Consider the following 27,589-nt stretch of genomic DNA (forward strand, 5'->3'; position numbering starts at 1 on the left):
CATCATTCTGTGCAATTCTTATTCATGTTTTCCTGCAAATCCCCCAATAAGCTTTTGCCCAAGCCCTGGAGATCTAGTTCTAGGGAGAACACTAAAACTACTATTCCATCTCATTACATGACCAGCCCATCTGATGGTTTAGTCACATGTGTCTTTGATGCCATTCCTGGCCCAACTATATGAAATCTTCAAATATTGAAAAAACCGGAGAATGTGTTTGATGAGTCACTGTCATCATATTTGAAAGATCCTGGGGAAGGGGAAGGACGCCACAGCACTGAAGAAGGCCAATTATTATTCTGATTTTCAAAAAATGGAAGAGAATAAAGTCTTGGCTATAAGCCAATGCACTTGACTCTAATTCCAGGCAAAATACAGAAACATACTAGTAAATATATTCTTAGTTATTGTATAGAAAAGGAATAGATCATCACAAGGAGCCACCATGGTTTCATGAATAATAGATTATAAAACAAATCTTATTCCCTCTTTTTGACAAACTGGTGGATCAGAGAAATGCTATAGCTAGAATTTACCTTAAATATCAACAAAGCATTTGTTAAAGTATTTCATGCTATTCTTTTTTTTTTAGTTTTTAATTTATGAAGATATTTTCTTTTATCAATTACATGTAATAAAAAATTTCCCCATAAGTTTTCTGAAATTGTATGATCCAAATCGTCTCTCTCCATCCTATCCCTCCCCTTTCCAAGAGCTGGCAAGCAATTCAATCTGGATTATACATATATAAATCATGCAAAGCATATTTCCATAACATTCATTTTTGTAAAAAAAATATTATATAAAACCAAAACCCCCAAATAAAACTCAAATAAACTAAAGTGAAAAAGCATATGCTTTGATCTGAATTTCAACTCCAAAAGTTCTTTCTCTGGAAGCAGGTAGCATTCTTTGTCATAAGTCCTTCAGAATTGTCTTGGATCTTTGTATTGCTGAGAATAGCTCTCTATTACAGATGATCATTCCACAATATTGCCGTTATGGTGTACAGTGATCTCCTGGTTCTGCATCAGTACATGTAGGCTTTTCCAACTCTTTCTGAAATCATACTGTTCATTGTTTCTTACAGCACAATATTCCATCACCATCATATACCATAATTTGTTCAGCAATTCCCCAACTGATGGATGTACCTTCAATTTCTAATCCTTTGCCACCATAAAAAGAGATGCTATAAGTATTTACGTATAAATAGGTCCTTTCCCCCCTTTTAAAAAATCTCTTTGGGATGTAGACATAGTAGTGGCATTATAGCATCAAAGGGTAGGCATTGTTTTATAGCCCTTTGGGCAGAGTTTCAAATTGTCTTCTAGAATGGTTGGATCAATTCACAACTCCACCAACAATGCATTAGTGTCCCAATTTTGCCACATTCCCCCCAGCATTTATCACTTTGCTGTCATATTGGCCAATCTGATAGGTGTGAGGTGGTTCCTCAGACTTGTCTTAATTTGTATTTCTGTAATCAAGAGTGACTTAGAACATTTTTATTTCAATTATTGATAGCTTTGATTTCTTCATTTGAAAACTGCTTATTCATATCATTTGACCACTTGTCAATTGGGAAGTGATTTTTATTCTTACAAATTTGATTTAGTTCTCTCTATATTTCAGAAATATCTCATGATATTCTAAAACACAAGACAGATACATGTCATCAGTTAAGCAAAGGTACAAGGAGATCTATTCAGAACTGGGTGAATGGCTAGGTATAGAGACAAGTCACTAATAGTTTGATGTCAGTTCTGTAGGAGATTCCCAGTGGTATGTTCAAGGGATCAGTGCTTGACCATGAGTAGTTGAACATTTTTATCAATGACTTACATAATGAAATAGATGGATAGCCTAACTTTGGAGAATACAAAATCTGCAGGAATTGCTGATTCACTGGTGGACAGGATGCAAAAAGATCTTAATAGGCAAGAATATGAATTTTGAACCCAGTAAAAAGAAATGTATTAAAGATAAATGTAACCCCATATGGGTTAAAAAATCAAGTAAAAGATGGGAGAAGCATGTTTAAACTGTGGTTTGTATGAAAAAGCTTTGGTGGTTTTAAAGGGCTATAAGTGCCATCTTAGTTCAATCAATCAATAAGCATTTATTATGTGTTTACTATGTGCTGGAGCAGAGCATGAAAACTAAAATCGAAATCAGTCCCAGCTCTTAAGAAGCTTGTATTCTATTAGCAAAGGCAATAAATATGTAAATATATAAATATATTAAAACATATATAAATATATATATATATACACACACAAGTACAAACACATATACATAATATGATATATAACATGTATATGTAATATAGAAATACATAGAGGTAGATTCGGATAAATATAAGATAAAGACAGAGTAGGGAACTTTAGAGGGTGAGGCATTTGCAGCTAGGGGACCAGGAAAGGCCCCCTGAAGAAGGTGAAATTTGAGCTGAGTCTTAGAGCACTGTGTTTGAGGAATTGCAAATAAGCCAACATGGTCAGAGTGTTGTAATAAAAATAATACTATTTAATATGTATGTAGCATTATAAGGTTTGCAAAGCTCTTTACATATTATTTCATTTGATTCCAATAACTCTGTGAGGTAGATGCTATTGTCATTTTACAGATGAGAAAACTGATTCTGAGAGAAGCTAAGTGACTTATCCAAGTTCTTACAGCTGATAAGCATCTCTCCTTAGGCACCTAGGTTGAGCACAGACAGAATATTGGACCTGCAGTCAGAAAGACACGAGTTTAAATCCTTCTTCAGAAACTTGCTCATTGTGTGACCCTGAATAAATCACTTAACCTCTCTGGGCCTTAGCTTCCTTCTCTTTAAAATGAGTGGGCTGGTCTCAATGGACTTCACACTCCTTTATAGTTCTTGATGATCTTATAAGTCTAGGTTGAGGATTCTTCACCATTTTGGGGGTCATGATCCCCTTGGGCAGTCTGGTGAAGCCTATGTATCATCCCTTCTCACAAGAATGTTTTTAAATTAATAAAATAAAGCATGAAGGAAACCAAATCAATTGAAATCCAGTTAGTAAAATATCTTAAAAAAATTTCTTACCTTACTAAGCATCAGTTCCAAGGCAGAAGGGCTAGGCAACTGGGATTAAGTGATTTGTCCAGGGTCACACACCTAGGAAGTATCCTTGATTTGAACCAAGAACCTCCTGTCTCAAAGCCGAGCTTTCTATCTGCTGAGCCATCTTAGCTACCCTGCCCTACCCTTTAAGCAAAATTATAAAACACTTTTCATACAAATAAAGTCAAATCTAAACAACTGGAAAAACATCAATGGGTAGGCTGAACCAATAAAATAAAAATGACAATTCCATGTAAATTAACCTACCTATTCAGTGCCATACTAATCAAAAGCTAGAAAAAATGATTTATCTGAAGATCAAAAGGTTAAGAAAAGGAAAATGATAAATGTTGGAGGAGATGTGGGAAAATTGGATATAATACATTGTTGGTGGAGTTATGAACTGATCAAACCATTCTGGAGAGTAATTTGGACCTATGCCCAAAGGACTATAAAACTGTGTATACCCTTTGATCCAACAATAACACTAAAATAGGTCTATGTGCCATGAAGGTCAAAAAAGGAGAAAGGACCTATTAGTATAAAAATATTTATAGCAGCTCTTTTTGTGATGGCAAAGAATTAAAAACTGAGGGGATGCCCATCAGTTGGAGAATGGATGAACAAGTTCTGGTGTATAATAGTAATGAAATATTATTGTGTAATAAATGATGAGCAGAAAGATTTCAGGAAAATCTGGAAGGACTGTCATGTACTGATGCAGAATGAAGTGAAAAGAACTAGGAGAACATCAGATATAGGAACAGCAATAATGTATGATGAACAACTGTGAATGACTTAGCTATTCTTGCAATTCAATGGTCTGAACCAATCCCAAAGGAGTTATGATGAAAAATGCTATCCACTTCCAGAGAAAGAACTGATGGAGTTTGAATGCAGATTGAAACAGACCACTCTTTATGTTATTTTCTTTGGGTGTGTGTGTGTGTGTGTGTGTGTGTGTGTGTGTGTGTGTGTGTGTGTATGTGTGTGTGTGTGTGTGTGTGTGTGTGTGTGTGTGTCTTATATAATATAACAAGTATAGGAATATGTTTTGAATGATAGCACATTTATAACCAATAGGAAATTGCTTATCATCTCAGGGAAGGGGGAAGGAATGGTGGAAGGGAGAGAATGTGGTACTCAAAATGTTAGAAAACAAATGCCCCAAATCATTACTACATGTAGAAGGGGAAAAAAATAAAACACTACTGAAGGGGAAAAAAGAATCTCTCCTTTTACAGATGGAAAAACTGAGGACAGAGGTACCAATTAACTAGGGGGAAAGAAATTTGGGAGACAATCTATCATATATGAACAATTTATTTTCAGGCATCAGCACTTCACATTCTGCAAATGTAGAGCTGTTTGGAATGTTCAAATATTTCCATCCTGGGCAGAAGTTCTAGACATGACAAATATGTAGCTGGAATGATGTTCCAATGGATAAAATAAAAGGAATAGAACAGATTAAATAGGAGGCCAAAAAATGGGAGGATTCTTCTTGTAAAGCAACAAAAATCAAAGACACTATATCTTAAACCCATTTTTCAAGCTTCTCATATCAGACTCCACCATAGACAAGGCTCCTGCCCAATCTTCAAAGAAAGACAGTGACGAATGGAGGAGGTCTGGGCTCGGAGACCCTCACCTCTCTTTACTCATCCCGACCCTTACAGGCTCCTAAGGTCATACTGAGGACATAGCTCCAGGATCTGAAACACAGTGATGATGACTATTCAGACTTGAGCCAATCTCTTTAAATTGAATGTGGTTACTTACGCAGGCAAGGTTGAGTTGAGAGCCTGAGCCATTCTAGCACAAAAGGCAGTAGAGTGTCTTCAACAGTTGTGGAAGTAATTGTTACTGATGATTTATCCTTTTGTTGAGACTACAGGCTTCTGAAAGTATTGCTGCCTTAACCTGTCTGGCCCAGTTCCTGCCTTTTTGCTGTGGGTTTTCCAGTGGCTATCCTTAATTATATATCCTATCCTTTTGCTGTTGCCTCACTATCAAAAGACATCAACATTCTAACTTACCTGGTAGTTGGTAAAGACCATAATGTCTTCCCATGGATGATTTGAATAGCTGACCTTGAATTGGTCTGATATCTGGCCAGTTGCATAATATATACTTGGTTCTGATGGCAAAGCCTGCTTGTCTTTCAACAGAACCAGAATGCTTTTGCAATTATGGTGACTCACTTGCTGTAGTTTTTCATCTCTTGTTCATATATCTGAAGTTAGGGATAAGTGTCTGCTGTTTAAGCTTTATATTTTTAGAACCATACATTGTACTACTGCCAATGTAGAATTATAGGATTGGAAGGGAACTTGTGGGATTATTTAGTTATAGTCCCCTTACTTTCAAAGAAGTAATACTTACATCAATCCAGACATAAAATTGTCAGCCCTATTTTTATCAGCTCTGGTGTCTCATTATAGACAAGACCATGATGACATACATGACGACTAGTGTCTCAGTCCTAAGACTGCGTGAATTAGTCAGAGGGAGGGATAATGATAATTGTTAAAATGTAGAAGAACCCAATCAACAGAAACCTGGAAGAAAAATATTTCTGGAGAAAATAGTTTCTCCCTTTCAGGTTTCTGTGATCAAAATGGTGTTATAGTTTCTTTCTTTCATGGACTTCTGCTTGTTAATAATGAAAATATGTTCTCTAGCTCAGGAATTCATATGTGTGTGTGTGTGTGTGTGTGTGTGTGTGTGTGTGTGTGTGTGTGTGTGTGTGTGTTACAGATTCCTTAGGAAACCTGATGAACCATATGAACCTTTTTTCTGAGTAATTTTTTTTTAAAGCACAAAACAAAATACATAGAATTACAAAATAACTAGACTTCTGAATACAGTTATCAATTAAAAAAATACCTCAGGCTCATGGGTCTTATATTAAAAATTTCTGGGAGCAGCAGGGTAGCTCAGTGGATTGAGAGCCAGGCCTAGAGACAAAAGGTCCTGGGTTCAAATCTGAACTCAGATACTTCTTAAATATGTGACCCTGTGCAAGTCATTTAACCCCCACTGCCTAGCCCTTAGTGATTACATAGTATTGGTTCCAAGGGAGAAGGTAAGGGTTCAAAAGAAAAGAAAATGAATTCCTGTTCCTGCCTGTGGTACCTAGTGTCATAACATAATTCTTCTTAAAGAATCTACCTTATAGAGGCTCTATGGATAGAGTCACAGGCCTAGAGATGGGAGATCCTGGGTTCAAATCTGGCCTCAGACACTTCCTAGTTGTGTGACTCTGGGTGAGTCACTTAACCCTAGTTGCCTAGCCCTTACCATTCTTCTGCCTTGGAACCAATACTTAGTGTTGATTCTAAGATGGGAGGTATTAAGATAATTTTGGAAACTGTATCTAAAAGTTTCTTCTTAGTTGTTGTTGGTAAAAAGACTAGCTGATTGTCTGTTGAAATTGGGTCTTGTGAGCTGAGATGAGTAGTTGATAGATTTTTAGAGCCTAGTAAAAACTGGATGACAGTAAGGGTCTGGGAGACAGATGTACAAATTCAAAACCTCTATTTAATATTTTAAAGGTAAAGGAATTAAAGGATAGTTGATAGGATTCAAAGATAAGGGGTCCCCCAAGTCTAAAAAGAAGGGGACCAACTCAACCACACCCAACTCAAGGTCTCTCACGAGAAGCATTTCCATTTGGTAAAAACCAGACCTGCTCTCATTCTCCTTAATCTATCTCATTTCCAAAATATTAACTAAATAACCTATTTCTAATATTCTTAAAAACTTACATATATTTCTTAAAAAACACTGTCTCCAAAAGTTCTTTAGTCACTTCTGTACTGTCAGCTTAGTCAAAGTTGAGCCAGGTCAACCAAAAATGGCTTTCCGGCTTGCAAGACCAAAGCCTTATCTCCACTCTGCTATCTTACAGAGATAAAGACAACCGCTGCCAAACTGCCACTTCTCTCTTTCCAAACTGTAAATCTGGTATTCCTAAGGTTTTCACAGGGAATAGCCATAGAGAAGCAGGAAAGGCAGCCTTCAGGACCTTGCTTAGCCCCAGAGACAGTGACAGTTGGAAAACTCCAACTTTTAACAGCACCACAGAATTCTAATAGGAATTTGGCTCAAGGTTCCAACCAAGGCTGTCTGACAGTCTGTCAGGATTCACTCCTGTCACTAAGTTATCAAACCCAAATCTATTTTACCCCTTTAATAATCCCCCTTGTGATCCTGTGGGTAGATGGAATCTACCCCCATTGTATCATAGTAACCCATGTAATGCCTAACCTTATTCCTAAACTTATTATCCTATTTCCCCAAAAGAAAAAAACAACTTATCTTACTCTATCACTATTTTATCACTATTTTTATCTATGCTAAACTCATCTATGCTAAGGATAAATTTCAAGAAACAGGAAAAAGAAATCAAGGAAGATACTTGTAAACATTCAAGTCCAAACAGAACAATTACAGAAATCCAAAATACAAACCTTTGCAAAAATATGGTAACAGAACAACAAATGTGCAACCTATGCTGTTACAGAAAATAAAGCCTATCCTAAAACAGAACATATGCAAAACAATTCAAACTGCATCTTACCAATCCTATGGAAGAAAATTCAAACTAAAATTTTAAACTATGCTGAAATCCTATGCTTATACAGGAAACCAAGAACTATCTACAGTTAAACTCAAAATTAACTTGCAAAACTAAGAAAACTAAGAATCTTTTAAGAAACCTAACTATGCACAAATACATAGATATGTACAAATCTATATAATATTTACTTTTTTGTACATGCTACTTACATATTCTTTATACTATTTATACACCATGTACATACTATATACATTTCTTTCTAGATTCATCTATTAGAAAGATCTAAAAACTCCCTTGAAATAAGCACAGAAAACCTTAAAGATTTTCTTTTACTAAAGATATATAATGTCCTTTGTTGTTACCTCATAGGAATATATGAAATCTTCCTTTGAGATAAGAACTTATCCTGTAATGTTCATCCCTATTGCAATACTCCTATTATAAGTTGATTAACTCTCATTTATTTACATCATCATGAATTTTAATTACTGAGTTATGTGGTATCGCAAATAATGTTATAAGTGTGTCCTATATGATACTGATTACTTTGAACTAAAATACTTACCCAAATCTGTTCTGTATACAAACCTTCTGTGTTACTCAAGTCCATCTGTTATTAACATGCAAAGCAACATCTTCAGTCTTCTGTCTTCTTGTGGCTTCTCAACTGGCTTCTCAGTGTTCAATGTTGCTTGCAGCTATGTGTTCTTAGTGTTTTATGTATGTCAGTGCAAAATTCTTACAGTTAGTGTTCATAGCCAGTCTGTTATCCTCTTTCTGTTGTCATTGACTTTGTGCTATTGTCTCTATTGTCACCATGTCACTGTTGTTGTTGTCACCGTGTTGTTGTTATTGCTGTGCTTTTGTCTTTGCCTTGATCTTTGTCTCTTCATCCTCAATTAACCTCTTCACCTGCACACATGTTGTCTTGAAGTAAAATTGTCTCCTGCTATCTTCTTCACATGGGAACAGTGGACCCATGGTGCTTTTTCCTGTACCCTGATCATTGAAGGTGTTGTCATTAGAGTGTGGCAATGTGGTAAGGCCTTTCCCAAGCTGGTTGTGTTGCACTAGTCCTGTTAAAGTTTTTAATATATACTAAATCTCCTGGTTGAATGTTGTGTAGTGTGAAGTCTAATGATGCTTTTGTACTAATGTCCCTATTTCTTGTAGTTCTTTGACCCTGTGTTGCAATTCCCTCACATACTGAACAATTTTCATGTTTCCTCCTAGCAGAGATGTAAAAGCTGGTGGGAACATTTTTGCCTGCATAGGAGAATGTCCATTGAGAATCTCATAAGGTGAAATGTATAAGTCCCCTCTAGGTCTAGTCCTTAAGTAAAATAAAGCTATTGGTAATATTCTGGCCACCTTAAGTGGGTCTCTGTACACAATTTCCCTACCATAGATTTTACCTCCCTGTTCATTCTCTCAATCTGTCTAGAGCTTTGAGGATGGTAAGGAACATGGAAATTTGGTTTTATTCCTAAATTTTCATAGAATTGCTTTAAAAATGAATCTATAAAATTACTCCCTTTGTTAGAATCAATTCTCACTGGTATCCCAAATCTTGCTATGATATCCCTTAATTTTTAATGGCTCTTCTTTCTGTAACTCTGTTTGATCTCATTGCATATCTGACATCAGTAATATGCTTGATAGTACTCTTGGGCATGGTGAAGAGGATGGGTTTCTTCCTCTTTCACCACTGGAAAATACTGATCCTAAAGCAAATAGCATTCAATGAATTGAAGCTAAGAGTTAACTCTCTAGAAGGCAAACTAAATAAACTTGAGTCTGAGAAAGATGAAATGGATAAGACACAAGGGCCAACTAAACTAGAAAAAGAAACCAAGGCATTGGAAATCAATCAAGCTAATTTGTTCCCACTGAAGGAGGCATCAATTTTTACCCCTGAGCACCAGATAGTTAATTTAAGGCTTTACAAGGGTTTTGTTCAGAGTGACATAGGTTCTTTCAAGAAAGGGACTTCAAGTTTTGAGGACGATCCAATAGCAATGGTGAAGAAATTTAAGAAAATAGTTAAACAGTATGACCCGAATTATGTGGGTTTTGACATTCTTATGGACAAACTTTTAATGAAATGGGAGAAGCAAAAGATTATTACAAAGACCAACCAGAATCCAAATATCCCTAACTGGCCAGAAGAAAATCACCATTGGGAGACAAATTCATTTTCTGGGTACAGGGAATTAGTAAAAGCTCGGGAGGCCATAATCCAAACTATGAAGGACCGTTCTAAGAGACCAAGAATGCGGACCAAATTTGAATGGATTAGGCAGGAAGTGGGAGAGACACCATCCACTTTCTTGGACAGGGTTATTGACTTAGTGGAATGTTGGATTGGGTTGGATATTTGTTGAGACAGGGATGTCAGCCATATTAGATGACAATTCATGAAAAATGCATGCCCTGTGGTTCAGGATTATTTTAGGTCTAATTGTCCACACTGAGATAAGATGAAGCTCGATAAATTGAGACATGTGGCAAATTATGTTTATATGAATGATAAAGATAAGTAGGAGAATGAAAAGAATGGAATAATAAAGAATTTAAAAAGAGAGGTTAAAGAACTTAAACAGAAATTGGATAACAATGACTTGGAAGAAAAAACAGTAGCAGTGGTTAGGGAGTTTAGGCCACTGAGATCAGGCTAGAATCAACCTAGAGGGTTCAAAAACCAAGCCCCTCATTGCTACTTGTGCGAGAGGCCTGGTCACATGATGAGGGATTGCTGCTAATAGGGACAGGTTTTTAGGCAAAACTTTAGAAATTATGGTGGAAATTATACAGGAAACCAAGGCAAAGGTTTCAATAACTACAGAGATAATAGGTATATTTGTGGTATATATATATATATATATATATATACACACACACACACACACACCAAACTTTGGGTATAAATACAATTATGACAATGCATATCAACATGGAAGACCAAATGACCTACACAATACAACAATGATAGGTATTTCCAAGGGTCAGCATAAGCAGAATTATATCAAATCAGGAACTATGTCCAAATATTTACAAGTAGTCAATGGTAACCCCCAGAAGGGAGATTTACAAAAGGGTCCACATGGTGCAACAGCTACCTTATGAAGGTTTTCAGAGGGGAATGGAACTGACTGTATGCAGAATGAGTTTTTGGACACAGAGAGTGTAGTGACTTTGCAAAATGAAATAAGGGAAGAAAATGACAATATAGTGAGTGAAGGACAGGAACAAGAATTTAGTTTTCCTGATCCTCAAGTGTTAGCACCCGTGATCCCAGTCCACACCCCATGAAACAGTACAGAACCCCATGTCACCTTAAAAGTGTGGGGGGGTAGGACATCTTTATAATTGCATACTGGACACTGGGGCTGTGAAATCCATGTTGCAAAAATCTCCTGATGAGTGTGAAGCACTGGGAACAATGCAAGTTGTAGGTATGTCAGGGAAACCCCAACTAGTGAAAAAGTTACCATCATGCATGATATCTTTGGAACCTCTTAGTGTGGAACATTCATTTTTACTAATGTCGAATTCCCCAATGAATCTTGTGGGTAGAGATCTTTTATGTAAACTCAGGGCAACTATTGTGTATACCCCAATTGGAGACATATCCCTAGAACCTGAGGAATCTTTGAACTTATTCCCAGTGTTGTTTTTAGATGAAGGAAATAGAGAGGGAGAAAGGAATCATATCTACCAGATACCAGATGATATCCCAGAAGATTTATGGACATACAGTTCCACAGATGTGGGGTTATTAAAATCAGCAATCCTTGTTAATATAGTTACTAAAGAAAGTCCACCACCATCAATCCCACAATACCCACTGAGTAAAGAGGCCATAGAAGGGATAACTCCAATTATAGAATCCTTATTACAGCAACGAATAATAGTGCACTGTATTTCAGAATACAATACCCCCATATTATCTGTAAAGAAGCCCAAGCTAGATGCCAGTGGCAAAGTTGTCTATCACTTTGTCCAAGACTTTAGATCAGTGAACAATTATGTAGTTAAAAAGCACCCTGTTGTACCAAGTCCTGCAACCATAATATCTGCAATTCCCAGCCAGGCAAAATATTTTACCATGGTAGATTTGTGCTTTGCTTTCTTTTCTATTCCAATCCATGGGGAGTCCCAAAAGATTTTTCCTTTCACATGGAAAGGGACCCAGTGACCTGGCAGTGTCTGCCCCAGGGATTCTGCGTAAGTCCCTCACTCTTCTCCCAAATTTTGAAAAAGGACCTTGCAAACATTCATTTATTTTTTTATTATTTTTTTATTTGCGATGAAAATTCTGTCTTTTATTTTTTAAAATTTTTTAGAAAAAATTTTTCCATAGTTCTATGATTCATGTTCTTGCTCTCCCCCCAACCTCCCACCTCCATAGCCGACACACATTTCCACTGGTTTCTTCCTGTGTCATTGATCAAGACCTATTTCCATATTATTGATAATTGTTCCAGGGTGGTTATTTAAGAGTCTACATCCCAAATCATGTCCGCATCAACCCATGTGTTCAAGCAGTTGTTTTTCTTCTGTGTTTCCACTCCTCTAGTTCTTCCTCTGAATGTGGGTAGCGTTCTTTTCCATAAATCCCTCAGAATTGTCCTGGGTCATTGCATTAGTGCTAGTAGAGATGTTCATTACATTCGATTTTACCACAGTATATCAGTCTCTGTGTATAATGTTCTCCTGGTTCTGCTCCTTTCACTCTGCATCAATTCCTGGAGGTCATTCCAGTTTACATGGAATTCCTCCAGTTTATTATTCCTTTGAACACAATAGTATTCCACCACCAACAGATACCATAATTTGTTCAGCCATTCCCCAATTGATGGGCATACCCTTGTTTTCCAGTTTTTTTGCCACCACAAAGAGCACAGCTATAAATATTTTTGTACACAAACATTCATTTTAAAGAGAGCAGGTTGATTCATTCTGTGGATGACTTGCTTCTGGCCTCACCAACAGCCAAAGCATGTCAGCATGATAGCAAACATCTTTTTTTTTTAAAACCCTTACCTTCCATCTTGGAATCAATACTGCGTATTGACTCCAAGGCAGAAGAGTGGTAAGGGTAGGCAATGGGGGTCAAGTGACTTGCCCAGGGTCACACAGCTGGGAAGTGTCTGAGGCCAGATTTGGACCTAGGACCTCCCATCTCTAGGCTTGGCTCTCAATCCACTGAGCTACCCAGCTGCCCCAGCAAACATCTTTTGGTAGAATTATATAAGAGGGGACACAAAATATAAAAATAAAAAGTGCAGTGGTGTTTACCGTGGGTGGAGTATCTTGGGGTTGTATTATCAGAAAGATCCAGATACATTTCCCAGAAGAGAATAGCAGTCATACAAAAGTTCAGTGCTCCTAAAACCAAGAAACAATTCAGAACAATACTAGGTATAACAGGATTTTGTAGGCAGTGGATTCCTGGGTATGGTGACATCACAAAGCCTTTTGTCCTCCATGTCTATGAGCAAAGGAGTGTAGCTTCTGGTGTGCTCACTGAGAGTTTAGGACCTTTGTAAAGACCAGTAGCATATTATTCAGCACAATCCCATCACTGCTGGTGTTCCTCCATGCCTCTGGGGTCTGACAGCCACAGCATTGCTAATCTCAAAAGCAGCAAACCTTGTGTTAGGTTGTCCATTAATGGTAATGTGCCCTCATAAAGTCGAAGCACTCAGGTTAAGGCATAGGATACAAGCCTTCTCTGATCAGAGGTTAATGAAGTATGAGATAGTTTTACTGGGGAATGAAAACATAACTCTTAAAAGATGTAACAGCTTGAACCCAGCTACTTAGTTACCTGACTTACCAACACAAGTGGAACCATTACATGACTGTGGAATGGTAATGCAGCTAGCAGAAACATCTCTCAGACACACTCATAACCAACCCTGACCTGATTTTATTCATGAATGAGGGAAGGTATAAGATACAGCAGTGCAGCTGTTTCAGACTCTATGGTTTGCTTCACTTAGTGCCCAGGCAGCAGAATTAATTGCATTGAAAAAAGCCTGTGAAATTGCCAAAGACCAAAAAGCAATCACATACACAGTTTCTAAGTATGTTTTTGGCATTTGTCATGCCATTAGTTTCTTATGGCTTTAGCGTGGTTTCCTAATATCATTTGGTAGAACAGTGACTAATGCACAGATTATCCATGAACTGCTGCAGGCTATACAACTTCCTAAAGAATTGGCAGTAGTTCACTGCAAGGCCCACATGAAGGGTGATTTTTGTAGCCAGGGGAAATCTTTTCCTGACTCTCTCTGGCTGTTCCCTGTGAAAACCTTGGGAATACTGAATTTACAGTTTGGGAAGAGAGAAATGGCAATTTGGCAGTGGTTGGAGTAAAGAAGACTGACAGAAAAGATGCTTTCAGGACCCCAAAGACAGAATGACAGTTGGAAAACTCCAACTCTTAACAGAACCACAGAATTCTAGCCAGAACTTGGCTCAAGGTTCCAACCAGGGCTGTCTGACAGTCTGTCAGGATTCATTCCTGTCACTAACTTATCAAATCCAAATCTATTTTACTCCTAATAGAGGTAAGAGCTTTAAAACATTTTTCATCTACATACCTGTTTGTAAAGTATGAGAATGCCCAGTCTCATTATAAAGATCTGCTGACCTCTGCTATGCCTTCTTCATAGCTAATTATTATATCATTTAATAATAAAATATATTTTGTATAGTGCAATAGGCTAGGAAAACATAAGTATTTTGAGGTTAAAAAAGAAATTCACTATTGCATTAAAAATGTTGATGTTTTATTTTTTAACTCTATTATCTGATTTTCCAAAATACCTAGCTGCCTCCTAATGGATCTTCCATTGTAATAAGGAATAAATTAAACTGTCAATAAAATGATCTTACTCCCAAACATATGTCCAATGGCACACTTATAATCATCCTTTTCCTTTCCTTCCCACTTGTTCCACCCCACAATGGACTACATTGATTGTAGTTCATGGAGGAAAATGTGTTTCTTAGCCTGTTCTTTGGGGAGAAAATTGGTTAAGGATATTAATCAACTGTGTTTTAGTATAGTTTTTATTCTCATTATAGTAGTCTGCGTATATTTTTCTTGATTTTATTCTCTTTTCTCTATATAAGTTCACAGAAGCCTGTCTATATTTACCTGGATTCTTTTTGCTCATAATTTTTTATGGAGTAATAAGATTCCATAATATCTACATACCATGATTTGTTCAGCTGTTCTGACATTTATGACGCCCACTTTGCTTGTATGTTTTTTTTTACCATAAAAAGTGCTGGATTAAAAGGGATGGACAGTTAAGACTTTCCTTCATTGTATAGTTATTTTAGATATTAATTCTAGGATTTAATCTGCATTTTTGATGCAAATATCTATTCAAATAATTATCTGGTGATTATGTAAGTTTAGTACATAGCTCAATGTTTAGAGTTTGGTTGCAGATCATTATATTTTCTACCACTCTGATGAAACACATGTTGAAATGTACACATTTTAATAACATTCAGTTGAAAACTAACTTGATAGTTGATAAATATTTGAGATAAAAATTGATTATTTACTTACACATTATATGAATGAATCATACCATGATGCTGGGTACATAATATTAAAAGTAATCTTTTTGTTTCTATTTGACTATGACTTGGACATTAAATAGATAAGAGATCTTTACAAATAATTTTATTTGCATTTTTTTCGGTCATGAATCAAGATTCAGAAATTGCTTCTGTTTCAATGAGAAAGAGAATATGGGATGATTGGGTTCTCCAGCACTGAATCGATTCTAATGGAATATTTATGAAATGCTGTTTAATTCTAGAAGGCCCCATAGTGTGTAGTAAAGGAGCAACTCCAATGCAACAGCCCCCAAAGAGTAGAGAATCCCAGCGGGTTCTTGCTATTGCTCATTTCAATCAATTTTATGCTGCACTCAGCGCCAAAAAAACAGGGAAACGTCTCCTTCAGAATGGTGCTTGGGTCCATGATTTCTTACTTCCTCTTATCCAGCAATAATATGTGACTTGATCCTATCTATTCTAGTTCACCATAACATAGTCAGGTAAAATGAACAAGTAATCATTAGTAATAGGCAGTTAAGTGGCAAATGTTGATAGTCAGGCTTGCGATCAGCAAGCCCTGAGTTTAAATCTGGCCTCAGACATTTACTAGCTATGTGAGCCTGAGCAAGTCACTTAAACCTGTTTGCCTCAGTTTCCTCATCTGTAAAATGAGATGGAGAAGGAAATGGTAAACCACTCCATTATCTTTGCCAAGAAAACTTCAGATGGGGTCACAAAGATTAGGACAGAACTGAAATGCCTGAATAGCAACAAATTAGTATAATGAGAGAATTTTTGTCACAAACTATAGTTGAGATAAATTTAGTTTCTCGTTAGTCGATTTCAAAGCATTGAACAGTTCCTTCCATGTGTTCCCTACTATTGGTCCTCTCTTCTCTCTCTTGATTTTTAAAAAATCCCTTACCTTGTATCTTGGAATCAGTATTATATATTGGTTCCAAGGCAGCAGAGCAGTAAGGGGTAGACAATTAGGGCTAGGCAGATTAAGTGACTTCCCCAAACTCTCATAGCCAGGAAGTGTCTGAGTTCAGATTTGAACCCAGGACCTCCAGTCCCTAGGCCAGTGATGGGAAAACTGTGGCCCATGGGCCAGATTTGGGCCCCCTGAAATGTTCTATCCCAATGGGACATTGTTCCTAATTTGACGAATACAACGAATAGGATACCATACAATGAAATTTTGAAAGTTGCCTTAGAAACAGACTGACAGATGGGCATTTCCTTTCCTTTGGCCCCCTCTTTAAAAAGTTTGCCCATCACTGCCCTAGGCCATTGAGCCATTCAGCTATTCCCCCAACCCTCACCCCTCCTTTATTGATTTCAATCCTAAAGATTGCCTTTTTTTTTTTCCCATTCTACTATCATTGTACTTTCCTGATTAAGTCTCTGAAGAAGTAAGATCTTTTCCTTTCTCTTTCTGGGCCCTAACCTAATCTTTTGCAGGTATGTGAAATCCCAATGTAGACAACATCAAGTAGGTTTTGGCTCAGGAATTGTTTACTCAGTCCCTTACATTAGACTGATTTGATCTTGAATCAGACTAGATAGTTATTAAAGGCACAAACACACAATGTAGGAGACAGATTGAGAGGAAGATGTTGGGGCTTCAAGTACTCAACATCATTGGGAGGTTCCCATCCAAGACCTAATAAACGGGGTCAAAAAGAATGAGAGGCTTAGAGATAAGAGGAAAGAAGTGAAACTTAATGAGGGGCTGAAGGAAGGCCAAGATTTCATAGAGAAGAGAGAGATCAACGAGGACGATCATTTCCCTAGAAGTTCACTGAACAGGTATCTCAGAGCAGATATTTCAGAGAAGAAATCTGGTGAAGTACCTTAAGGTAATGAACCTCTCCAAGGACTCAGGAAAGTTCCAACCAAAGGTCTGCTCTTTCCTCAACTTCCTTTCTGGCTACCTGCCTAATAACAGATATACTGTGTGTGTGTGTGTTATTCCTGTTGGTTCCCAGAGGAGCATAGGGCTGCAACCATCTCACGCCAACGGACTCTGTTCTGGGCAACTTCCCCCAGCTGGGCCCATGTCATTCCGATGGCCTTTGTTTCGTTTTCAGCAGATCTTCGCCAGGTCTGCCAACTTTCCTTGGTCGTCAGAAGATTTGTCAACCAACTGGCTTCCCAAAGGCTTTCTTTCCACCAAGGACTGTCCCAAGCCCGGCTGAAAAAGGAGGAGGGTTGGGCGTGGGGCTAGCAACCTCACCCAGTAAAAAATCTCACTTGCTACAGAAACAGCAACCTCATTAAACAGATATACTATTTCTATAAATTGACACATACTCTGTTTCCTTCTTTTGTCAAAATGTTTCTGGCATAATGCTTTTCGCCTCAAATCAAAAAAGTCAGGAATAATTGGAGATAAATACATTTAAATTAAAGCAGAGAGAGCCAAACTACTGTGTGAATTTTAGGAATTTTCCTAATTTGGAGTTCTGAGTTTTTGAGATTATACAGTTAACTTTTTCCTTGATTTAAACTCCATAAAACATCAAAGTAAGGGACCATTGGACCTGACAGGCTATAGTATAACTACTAGGCTAACAAAAGAGCTAATTGGTATAAAGTGTGGGTGATTAACTATTCACAGAGCAAAATGGTAGGCGAAGAAAGAGAGGGCCTAAGAAAAGACCAGACCCTCAACCATCATTCCTGAGAAGAGCTGGAAATGCCTGGAGTGCCCATCAAAGCAGGAAGGAGGAAGCAGAAAATATTCAGTACCATCTGGCCCACTACTGTCTTCACAGTGACACCAGTACTTCCCAGTGCTACACAAATGAGACCAAAGCTCTTTTTGTGTTTCTGTGGCAAATTAGTAGGCTCTAATCTATAAACTTCAGGGAAAAAAGTTCTACCACTTGGCACTTTTGTAGTAATAGAAAATTTCCTAACTAACCTGGGCCCATTTCCTCATTGGTAAAATGAGAGATTTAGACTAGAGGACCTCTAAAACTTCTGCCTCAAAAATTATCACCCTATGTTGTAAATACCTGAATTTTAAACAGGAAGAACTAAAAAGGGCTGATTAATACTTAAACCTTTCCTTTGCCCATTGTTGTATTTCAATAAGAAAGAAACTGAAATAGAAGTTAAAAATCAAATACTGTTATGTAGAGATGGAAAGCATGGAATCCCTGCAAAATACAGGGACAGCCTCACCCAGAATTCCAGGGGACCCCCCCTGGAGAACTTTGGGTGAGGGGGCAGTTGAGAAGGGTTGAGGCAGTTGCTTTGTGGGGGTTGAGGTGAGCAGACTCACTGCTTACTGCTCCTGACTTGGGAGGGTTCACCTGAATGGCCATTGTGGCATAAGCCATCGTGGTTTCTACTCTGGGGTTAGCCTTTTTGTTAGGATTAATCCTTACCAATATCAATATAATAATTATTTAGTGATTTAGTGATTAGATATATAAACTATCTAGCAAGAGAGCCAGTTCAACTAGGTGCCTTCAACCCCTCCTGTGGGGGGGAAGGGCAGCGTCAACCTAACAGATCAGGGTCACCTTTCCTTATCAAAAATCCTAATTACCTCCTCTAGGTTTTCCTTTACTTCTTAATATAAGCTGTACCTTCAAAATCTGTGCCTGAGAATTATTTGGAAGAATACTCACTGCTCAAGTCTAGTCATCTAGCTTGAATCCTGTCAGCTGCCAGTTTTAAGAACATCTATCTCAGTCCTCAACATATAAATAACTAGCTTCTACTTATTCCTCTATCAGACCCGTGGGGAATATAAGTTAAAGAAAGGGAACATCATTGGGGTTCAGCCATAACAGAAACTTACCAGAAGTACCTCAGTCAGTCTCCATTTTTCCAACTGAAACCTCAACTGCTTGGGGGGAGGGGTTTGAGAGTCAGGAGTGTCTTACCCCTCCCTTCTCACTGAAGCTTGTCAATCAGTGTCTGTGTCTTGAAGGTTTACTGGCCCTGACACATTTATCTGCTTCTCCAAAATATCTGTTATTATCATCATAACAATACAAAATGTAAAATAATTTGATTCCAAAATCAAAATTCCAATATATGTCACCAAAAAAAAAAAATTAAATCAGAGAAGTGAAAGCAGATGACTAAAAAGCCAACACAGGATAATGAAGCAAAGAGAGAAAGGTTAGTAGAAGGTAGAGATAAAATGTTATTTATAAAAGCAACAAACTAACAGTGACACACTGGTTGGCTTCTATATCCTTCAGGATCCTTACTCTATCTCTCTTAGAATAGAAATTCATGTGGCTTCCAAAGCTTGTCTGGTTTCCCAATTCAATTCGACCAACACTCAAAATGTAAGAAACTCTGAATTAGGTGCTTGGTAAGACAGGATATCCCCTGACTTCAAAGGCCTTTTAATACAGTCAAGAAGATAAAATAGTTCTCCTCCATACCATCTTCCTTCCACGATACCAATTCTACCTTTTATACTGGAAATAGCAATCAAATCAATACTAGGTATCCCTCATGACAAGTACCTTCTCTCTCCCCTGATGTATGGATTAACCTCATATGGAACAAAGCAGGCACTTAATTATTATTTATGTGTTGACTGATTGCTATCATTGCTACCAAAAGGGCACATTATTCAATTGCTCTATTGTTCTACTATCCCTGTGTCTTCAAGCTTTCCTGACCATTTCTCCTCTATTAGAATGTAAGCTTTCTGAAGGCAAACACTATTTTATATTTGTATCTTCAGCATTTAGAATAGTGCCTGGCACATAGTAAGCATTAAATAAATGATCTTTTTCCATCCATTCATTTATTCATTTCCACTCCCAGCCATACCAAGGACACAAGGAGATATGCGATTCTTATGCTTCTTTCCCTAAAAGATGTCACTATTCAATTAGAGACATAGGGCCTATATATAATAATAAGATAAATTACAATATATGGGAGTAAATCTAAGGGTCAAATGAGTGGTGCAGGCAAGAAATACTAAAGGAAGTTATAGTTGAAAACAAGCTATGAGGATTTGGTTGGGGATAATTTCATGAAGTTAAAATTTGGATTGGGTCTTTAAGGAACATAAGTATAGAAGAGCAGGTGGGCATTTCAGGTTAACTAGTGTCAAAGGGAGAGAAATGTAAAGCTTTGGAGGTTAGCAAGTATAACCATATGTATATCATACCTTTTAATTTTAAAGTACTATGTAGCATAATGGGGCACTATGACTGGTCTGGCTGATTCTCTCTCATGTATTATATTTTTACCACTTGTAATATATACCATGTGATCCTAGAGGTATCCCAGATTTTAATATTAATCTAGTAGGGCATATGTTTGAAACTGAAGAGAAGAGGAAAAAAGAACTCAGTACTTGTAGAACACTGACTAAATCACTTAACCTCTCTAGGTCATCATAGTTTTCTTGACTATAAAATGACGAATGTAGATTAGAAGTCTCTACAATCTATTCCAGCTCTAAGTTTATGGTTCTATAATTAAAAAAAGAACCTGACCACAAAAATCTACTATGGTGACAGGAAAGATTGAGAAATAAATTCAGAAGAAGGCAATGAAATCAAAAGAGCTACAAGCAAGGCCTCAAAGAAGAATGTGAATTGGTATATGCCCAACAAGGACTCATGGAAGAACTAAAAAATGATTTTCAAAATCAAATGAGATTGGCAGAGGAAAAATTAGGTAAAGAAATGAGAGCAAAAGAAGAAAATTATAGAAAAATAATTATAGTTCAGTAAAAGAGACACAAAAATACACAAATAGCAACTTCTATATCAGATAGGTCAAATAGAAAAAAAGATATAAAAACTAAATGAAAAAAATTATTCTTTAAAAATGAGAAGTTGGCAAGTGGAAGCTAGTGACTCTATGAGAAATCAAGAACAATAATAAAGCAAAGTCAAAAGAATGAAAAAAAAGAAGAAAATGTGAAATATCTCATTGAAAAAAAAACTGACTGGAAAATAGATCAAGGAGAGATACTTTAGGAATTTTGGACTACCTGAAAGCCATAATCAAAGAAAGAGCCTTGCGAGCATAGTTAAGAACTTGTAAAGGAAAACTGCCCTAGTACTCTTGAATCAGGAGATGATAGAAACTAAAGTATCTACTGATCATCACAGAATTTCTCAAATTGAAAACTCCCAGAAAAAGAAATCAAAGCTATCAACAATTACATTTTACAAAGCTCTAAATCACTACTTATTAGAGAAGTGCAAATTAAAACAATTCTGAGATACCACCTCACCTATTAGACTGGCTAACGTGAAAATGAAAAATGGATAGAATAATGTAGATAATACAGAAAATAAAGATAACAGGAAATAGAATAAGATAGCAAGTGAAAATGAAAAATGCTGGAGGGGATGTAGCATATGATTGTGATGGCATGTTATTGTGCTATAAAACTGATGAGTAGAATGGTTTCAGAAAAACCTGGGAAGAATTATATGAACTCATGCAAAATAAAGTGAGCAGAATCAGGAGGGCATCAATAGCAATATTGTAAGGATGATTAACTGTGAAAAATTTAGATACTCTGGTCAAGATAATGATCTACAGCAATTCCAAAGGAATTGAATTCCTAAGTACAAATTGAAGTATACCTTTTTTTTAAAACTATCTTTATCTTTCTTGTTTTATTTTTGTCTATATTTTCATTTTTTGCAAAATGGATAACATTGAAATACATTTTATTTGACTTCCCATGTATAACTGATATCAAATTGCTTGTCTTCTTAAGGATGGAGGTGCAGTAGAAGGAAGAGAGAGAATCTAGAACTTAGACTTTTAAAAAGTGGTTAAATTAAAATTATTTCACATGTAATTGGGAAATATTTAATGAAATAAATAAAAATTTAAAAACCTTTCCATCATCCCCAGTGTCTAATGCAATGCTCTCCACATTGTTGGTTCCTCATAATATGTGAGAGAAATAAAAGGGGACAAAATAGTTTTCTTCCTATGAAATTATTTCTTGATAAATATATCTCTGTGTTTAGAAACCTGGGTAAAGTGAGAAGAGACTACAAGAGTGCTTGAAATAAAAATAAGTGTGACATATTCAGTATTTGAGACATGTCTTAATGCAGTTTGGAGCTTTATATTCCAAAGGATGAATTTAACTCCTGTTCATTGTTTCCTGGTTCCATATCATCCATCCTGTACTTAAGACTTTACAATATAAGCCTATTAAGTTTCATCTTGCTAACTTTAGTGCCATTGTTTCAGTAATTGAAAAAATTTTTTGAAGTCCAATTATATTACCTGACATATTAGTTATGCTTCTAAGGTGTTTTTTACTCCTAAGTTCAGTTAACATGCCATTTAAGTAATTAAAAGACATTGGGTAACATCAGTAATAGCATGCTACAAAATCAGTGGTTCCCAAACTTTTTTGGCCTACCGCCCCCTTTCCAGAAAAAATATTACTTAGCCCCCTGGAAATTAATTTTTTTAAATTTTTAATAGCAATTAATAGGAAAGCTAAATGCACCTGTGGCCATCACCACTCCCCTGGATGTCTGCAGCACCCACCAGGGGGTGGTGGTGCCCACTTTGGGAATCACTGTACAAAATGAAACTAGAGTCAGAGCCTAGTGGCCTTCTGCTAGAAACCTTCTTCCAGGTTAATATTCACCTACTGATCACTACTTTGGGGTTTTCAAACAGTTTAATATTATCTAATCCATATCTGCATCATGTATATGAGGATATTGAATGAGATTTTTCTAAGTAACTTGTTAAATCTAAATGTAGTCAATTAAATTCTCCTGATCTAATAATTTTATTAAAAAAGGAAATTAAGTTAGAATAGAATAATTTGTCCTTAATCAACCCTTGGAAGTTTATAATAATACTTTCTCCCCTTTTAAAATAATCAGGTAAACAATTCCTTCAATAATTGGTTCTAGAATTTTGACCAGGGATCAAAGACAATCTTACTGACTGGTTTGAATATTCTACTTTCTTTTGGTTTCTGTAAACTGGGAGTAGTTGCCTGCCTCCAATTTTATGGGAACTCTCCCTTTCTCACAATTCCTCAAAAAAGACAAACTTGGGGAATTCTGGGAAGATGGCAGCTTAGACGGTGTAAATCCTAAAACCTCTGCACCTTTACACACTGAGATAGAAAAAAATGAGCTTCAAGAAGAAAGAGGACTGTGGGAAGCCGTTCTATGTATTAAAGCCTTTGGAGAAATAGGATCAAATTTAGGGCCTGTTATCTGGATTCCCTATGTGACCAATCCAGGCTGAGGCAGTCTTTGTGTTTGGTCCTGGTCACCTGAGCCCCAAAAGGCTCTGGTACCAGCAGGTAGGTTAATTCAAAATCAACTTGATCCCTCCAAGAAGGCTATTAGGAGTCATTTAGAGAAACAGAGTCTGTAACAGATATTTTATCTGGATCCCATTGCAAAATCATCGGCAAGTAAAACTGTGTGTATGATTTTCTACACTGCATGTCAGGATGCAGACTGAATGGGCCATCTAAGATAAAAATCTGAGGCTCTTCTTTTGACTCAGTCTTTGATCCCCACCTTTTTTACAATTCTTATTGGAGAGCTTTGAAGTGGCAGACCAGCATCTACTGAGTTAATGATTCCTTTCCTAACAAATGTTAATTAAATAAGAGTACATATTCAGATTAGAACTGGCTCCTTTAGGATTTGACTGGTGAGCATCTCCCTGGGATATTTCCTCTCCCGGAATTATCCCCTCCTGAAATTGGGGTTTGGAATTTGACCATTTGTCTTTGCATCTGTATTCTTTAGACTTCAATGGATTATGCGTGACTTATTGCCCCTTACCAACTGTGACTTCTTTTTACTTGAGAAAGGTATATAATAAACTTCCATGCCCGCACAATTCGGGACAGCATGGGCTAACCACTAGTCTATTTGTTCTCATTTTCTTTCTCCTGCTTTAACCATCCTATGCCACCACGCCGCTCAGGACCCCAAAAAATCATATAGAGGCATGGCCCCCTATAGAGGACCAAATCTAATAATGGGACAGAGCAGGGGGAGCCCTACTGCAGCACAACTAAAGAGATATGCCAAGAAAAATTCTTGAACTGTGGGTCTGAGGGTATAGAAGGGGAATCCTAGGATGCCTCCCCCACGTGCTGTGCGGAGTCTCCAGCCCTTGGAAATCTCAGGGTGGGCAGGCACACTCGGGCAGTTGAACAAAGGCACTGGAGAGGTGACTGGAATAGAAAACCAGAGAAACACAGCAAAAATGCCTAGAAGATGGTGGCTTAGAGAGAGCCAAACATCAGACTGCACACCACTTGGCTTCCTCACATGGAGATAGAGAACGAAGGGCTTTAAGAGGAAAGAAAACCAGATCAAACACAAAGACAGTGCAGGGGGACCCTACTGCTGGACAGCTCAGCTCAGCAAAGAGGCTTCTTCTTAACCCCCCTCCCATTTTTTGTTTGCTTGTTTTTCCCTGCTCTTCAGGTTTTAGCCTCAGGCCAGATTAAGCAGTAAAATTAATCCCATCAACACAGGATTAATCCCATCAATTGGATAGACAAGAAGTCTTTAGAGAGAAGAGAAAGTAATTACAAACCTTCATTGCCAGCTAGGGGGAAGATCTTTCATCAAAGATCATTAAATACATCTGCTTAAACTAGCATAACAGAAAAGGAAAAAATATGAGTAAACAGCAGAAAAAGAGAAAATGACAATTGACAACTTCTTCCAAGGAAGTGAAAAGAGAGTAAATGAAATAGAAATAGAAGAGAAAGAAGTTCCAGTGAATTGGACACAGGCTTTGGAAGATCTCAAAATTGAACTTCAGGAACTCAAAAAGCAATCAAGAGAGGCTGAAGACAATTTGAAAAAAGGAAATACATGAACTAAAACAAGAAAATAAAGTCTTAAAAACCAGAATTGGCCAGCTTGAAAATGAAGCAAAGAAGGCAAAAGGTGATTTACAAAGAAAATCAGACCAGAAGGAGAGAGATGACCAAAAAGCTAGGGAAGAAATTCAGTCTTTAAAAAACAGAACTCAACAACTAGAAGCAAATGACTTCACAAGGCAGCAAGAATATAAAAACAAAATGTAAAAAATGAAAAATTTGAGGAGAATATGAAACACCTCATTGATTCAACCAAAGATCTGGGGAACAGAGCTAGAAGAGACAATTTAAGAATTATTGGTTTACCAGAACATCATGATAAAAGAAAAAGTTTAGACAGCATCCTACAAGAAATTATCAGAGAAAATTGCCCTGAAATTCTCAAATAAGAGTGAAAAGTGGAATTTGAAAGAATCCACAGGTCACCTCCTACATTTAATCCACAACTGACAACTTCCAGGAATATTATAGCCAAATTAAAAAAAAACTATCAGAAGAAGGAAAAAATATTACAAGCTACTAAAAAAAGTCATTCAGATATCAGGGAACCACAGTTAGGATAACACAGGATCTGGCTGCATCTACATTGAAGGACCGGAAGGCATAGAACACAATATTCTGGAAAGCAAGAGAACTGGGTCTACAACCAAGAATCAACTATTCAGCAAAATTGACTATATTTTTGCAGGGGAAAGTATAGTCATTCAATAAAATTGAGGATTTCCAAGCATTCATCAAGAAAAAACTCGACATAAACAGAGAGTTTGCTGCCCAAACACAGAACTCAAGAGAATCACCATAAAGTAATTAAGAGAATGGGGGGGGGGAAATATTTCCTTTAAGGGAGCCAATAAGTTCAATTAATTTGTATCCCAAGAAGAAAAGAAGATATTGGCAAATATTAAAAATTGTTATCAACAACAGGATAACTAGAAGAAGTTTACATAGAGGGAATAGTGACAAACTGTATAGGATGAAATGTCAAGCAATATATATGTATATGCATATATATATGTATGTATGTATAAATATATAGAAAACTAGAGGGGGAAAATAAGATGATATTAAGAAAAATAGGAAAACAAACAAAAAAGAATAAATTTATATTCCATAAAGAAGCACGTGGGGCCAACAGGGAAAAATAACAATACACTGTAATGGTAAAGAGGTTGGTGAGAGGAAATAGTTAATAATTAAGTGCATTGAAATTAACTTAAAGAGGGAAGAACAATCAGATCCATTGGGGCAGAAAATTGATTCTTGCCCTATAGAGAAGTAGAAGGGTAACAAAAGGACTGGTGGAGAGGGAACTAACACTAGGAAGGGGGAGGTGTAGCTTAAAAAGATCCTAAAGAAGAATAAGAGGGGAATAAGAAGGGAGAAGGGAGAAAGGGAAGTAAAATAAGGGAAGGGATTAGGGGAACTGATTAAAAACAAAACACTAGTCTAGAAGGAAATAGTGAAAGAAGAAAGGACAGGACAAGGAGAGAGAATCAAAATGTCTGGGAATACACAGTTGATAATTATAACTCTGAATATGAATGGGATGAACTCACCCATAAAATGGAAGCAAATAGCAGAATGGATTAGAAACCAAAATCCTACCATATGTTGTCTACAAGAAACACACATGAGACAGGCAGATATACATAGAGTAAAAATGAAAGGATGTAGCAAAAGATATTGGGCTTCAAATGAGAAAAAGAAGACAGGGGTTGGCATCATGATCTCTGCCAGACCCAAAGTAAAAAAAGATATGGTTAAAAGAGATAGGGAAGGTAACTACATCCTAATAAAAGGCAGTATAAATAATGAAGAAATATAAGTACTCAACATGTATGCACCAAACAGTATAGCTTCCAAATTTCTAAAGGAGAAGCTAGTGTAACTCAAGGATGAAATAGATAGCAAAACTATACTAGTGGGGGACCTCAACCTTCCCTTATCAGATCTAGATAAATCAAACCAAAAATAAATAAGAAAGAGATAAGAGAGGTGAATGAAACCCTTGAAAAATTAGAGTTAATAGATATATGGAGAAAAATAAATAGGGACAAAAAAAGAATACACCTTCTTTTCAGTAGCACATGGAACATTCACAAAGATAGACCATGTAATAGGGCACAGAAATATGGCAAACAAATGCAAAAAAGCAGAAATAATAAATGTAACCTTTTCAGATCACAATGCAACAAAAATAGTTATTAGTAAGAATACATGGAGAGGCAAACCGAAAACTAATTGAAAATTAAATAATATGATTCACCAAAATAATTTAGTGAAAGAACAAATCATAGAAACAATTAATAATTTCATTGAAGACAATGACAATGATGAGACTTCTTACTCAAACCTATGGGATACAGCCAAAGCAGTTTTAAGGGGAAAATTTATATCACTGAGTGCATATATTAACAAATTAGGGAGGGAAGAGATTAATGAATTGGGCATGTAACTTAAAAAA

Source organism: Gracilinanus agilis, chromosome 1 (assembly GCF_016433145.1).
Source record: "Gracilinanus agilis isolate LMUSP501 chromosome 1, AgileGrace, whole genome shotgun sequence".
NCBI classification, from domain to species: domain Eukaryota; kingdom Metazoa; phylum Chordata; class Mammalia; order Didelphimorphia; family Didelphidae; genus Gracilinanus; species Gracilinanus agilis.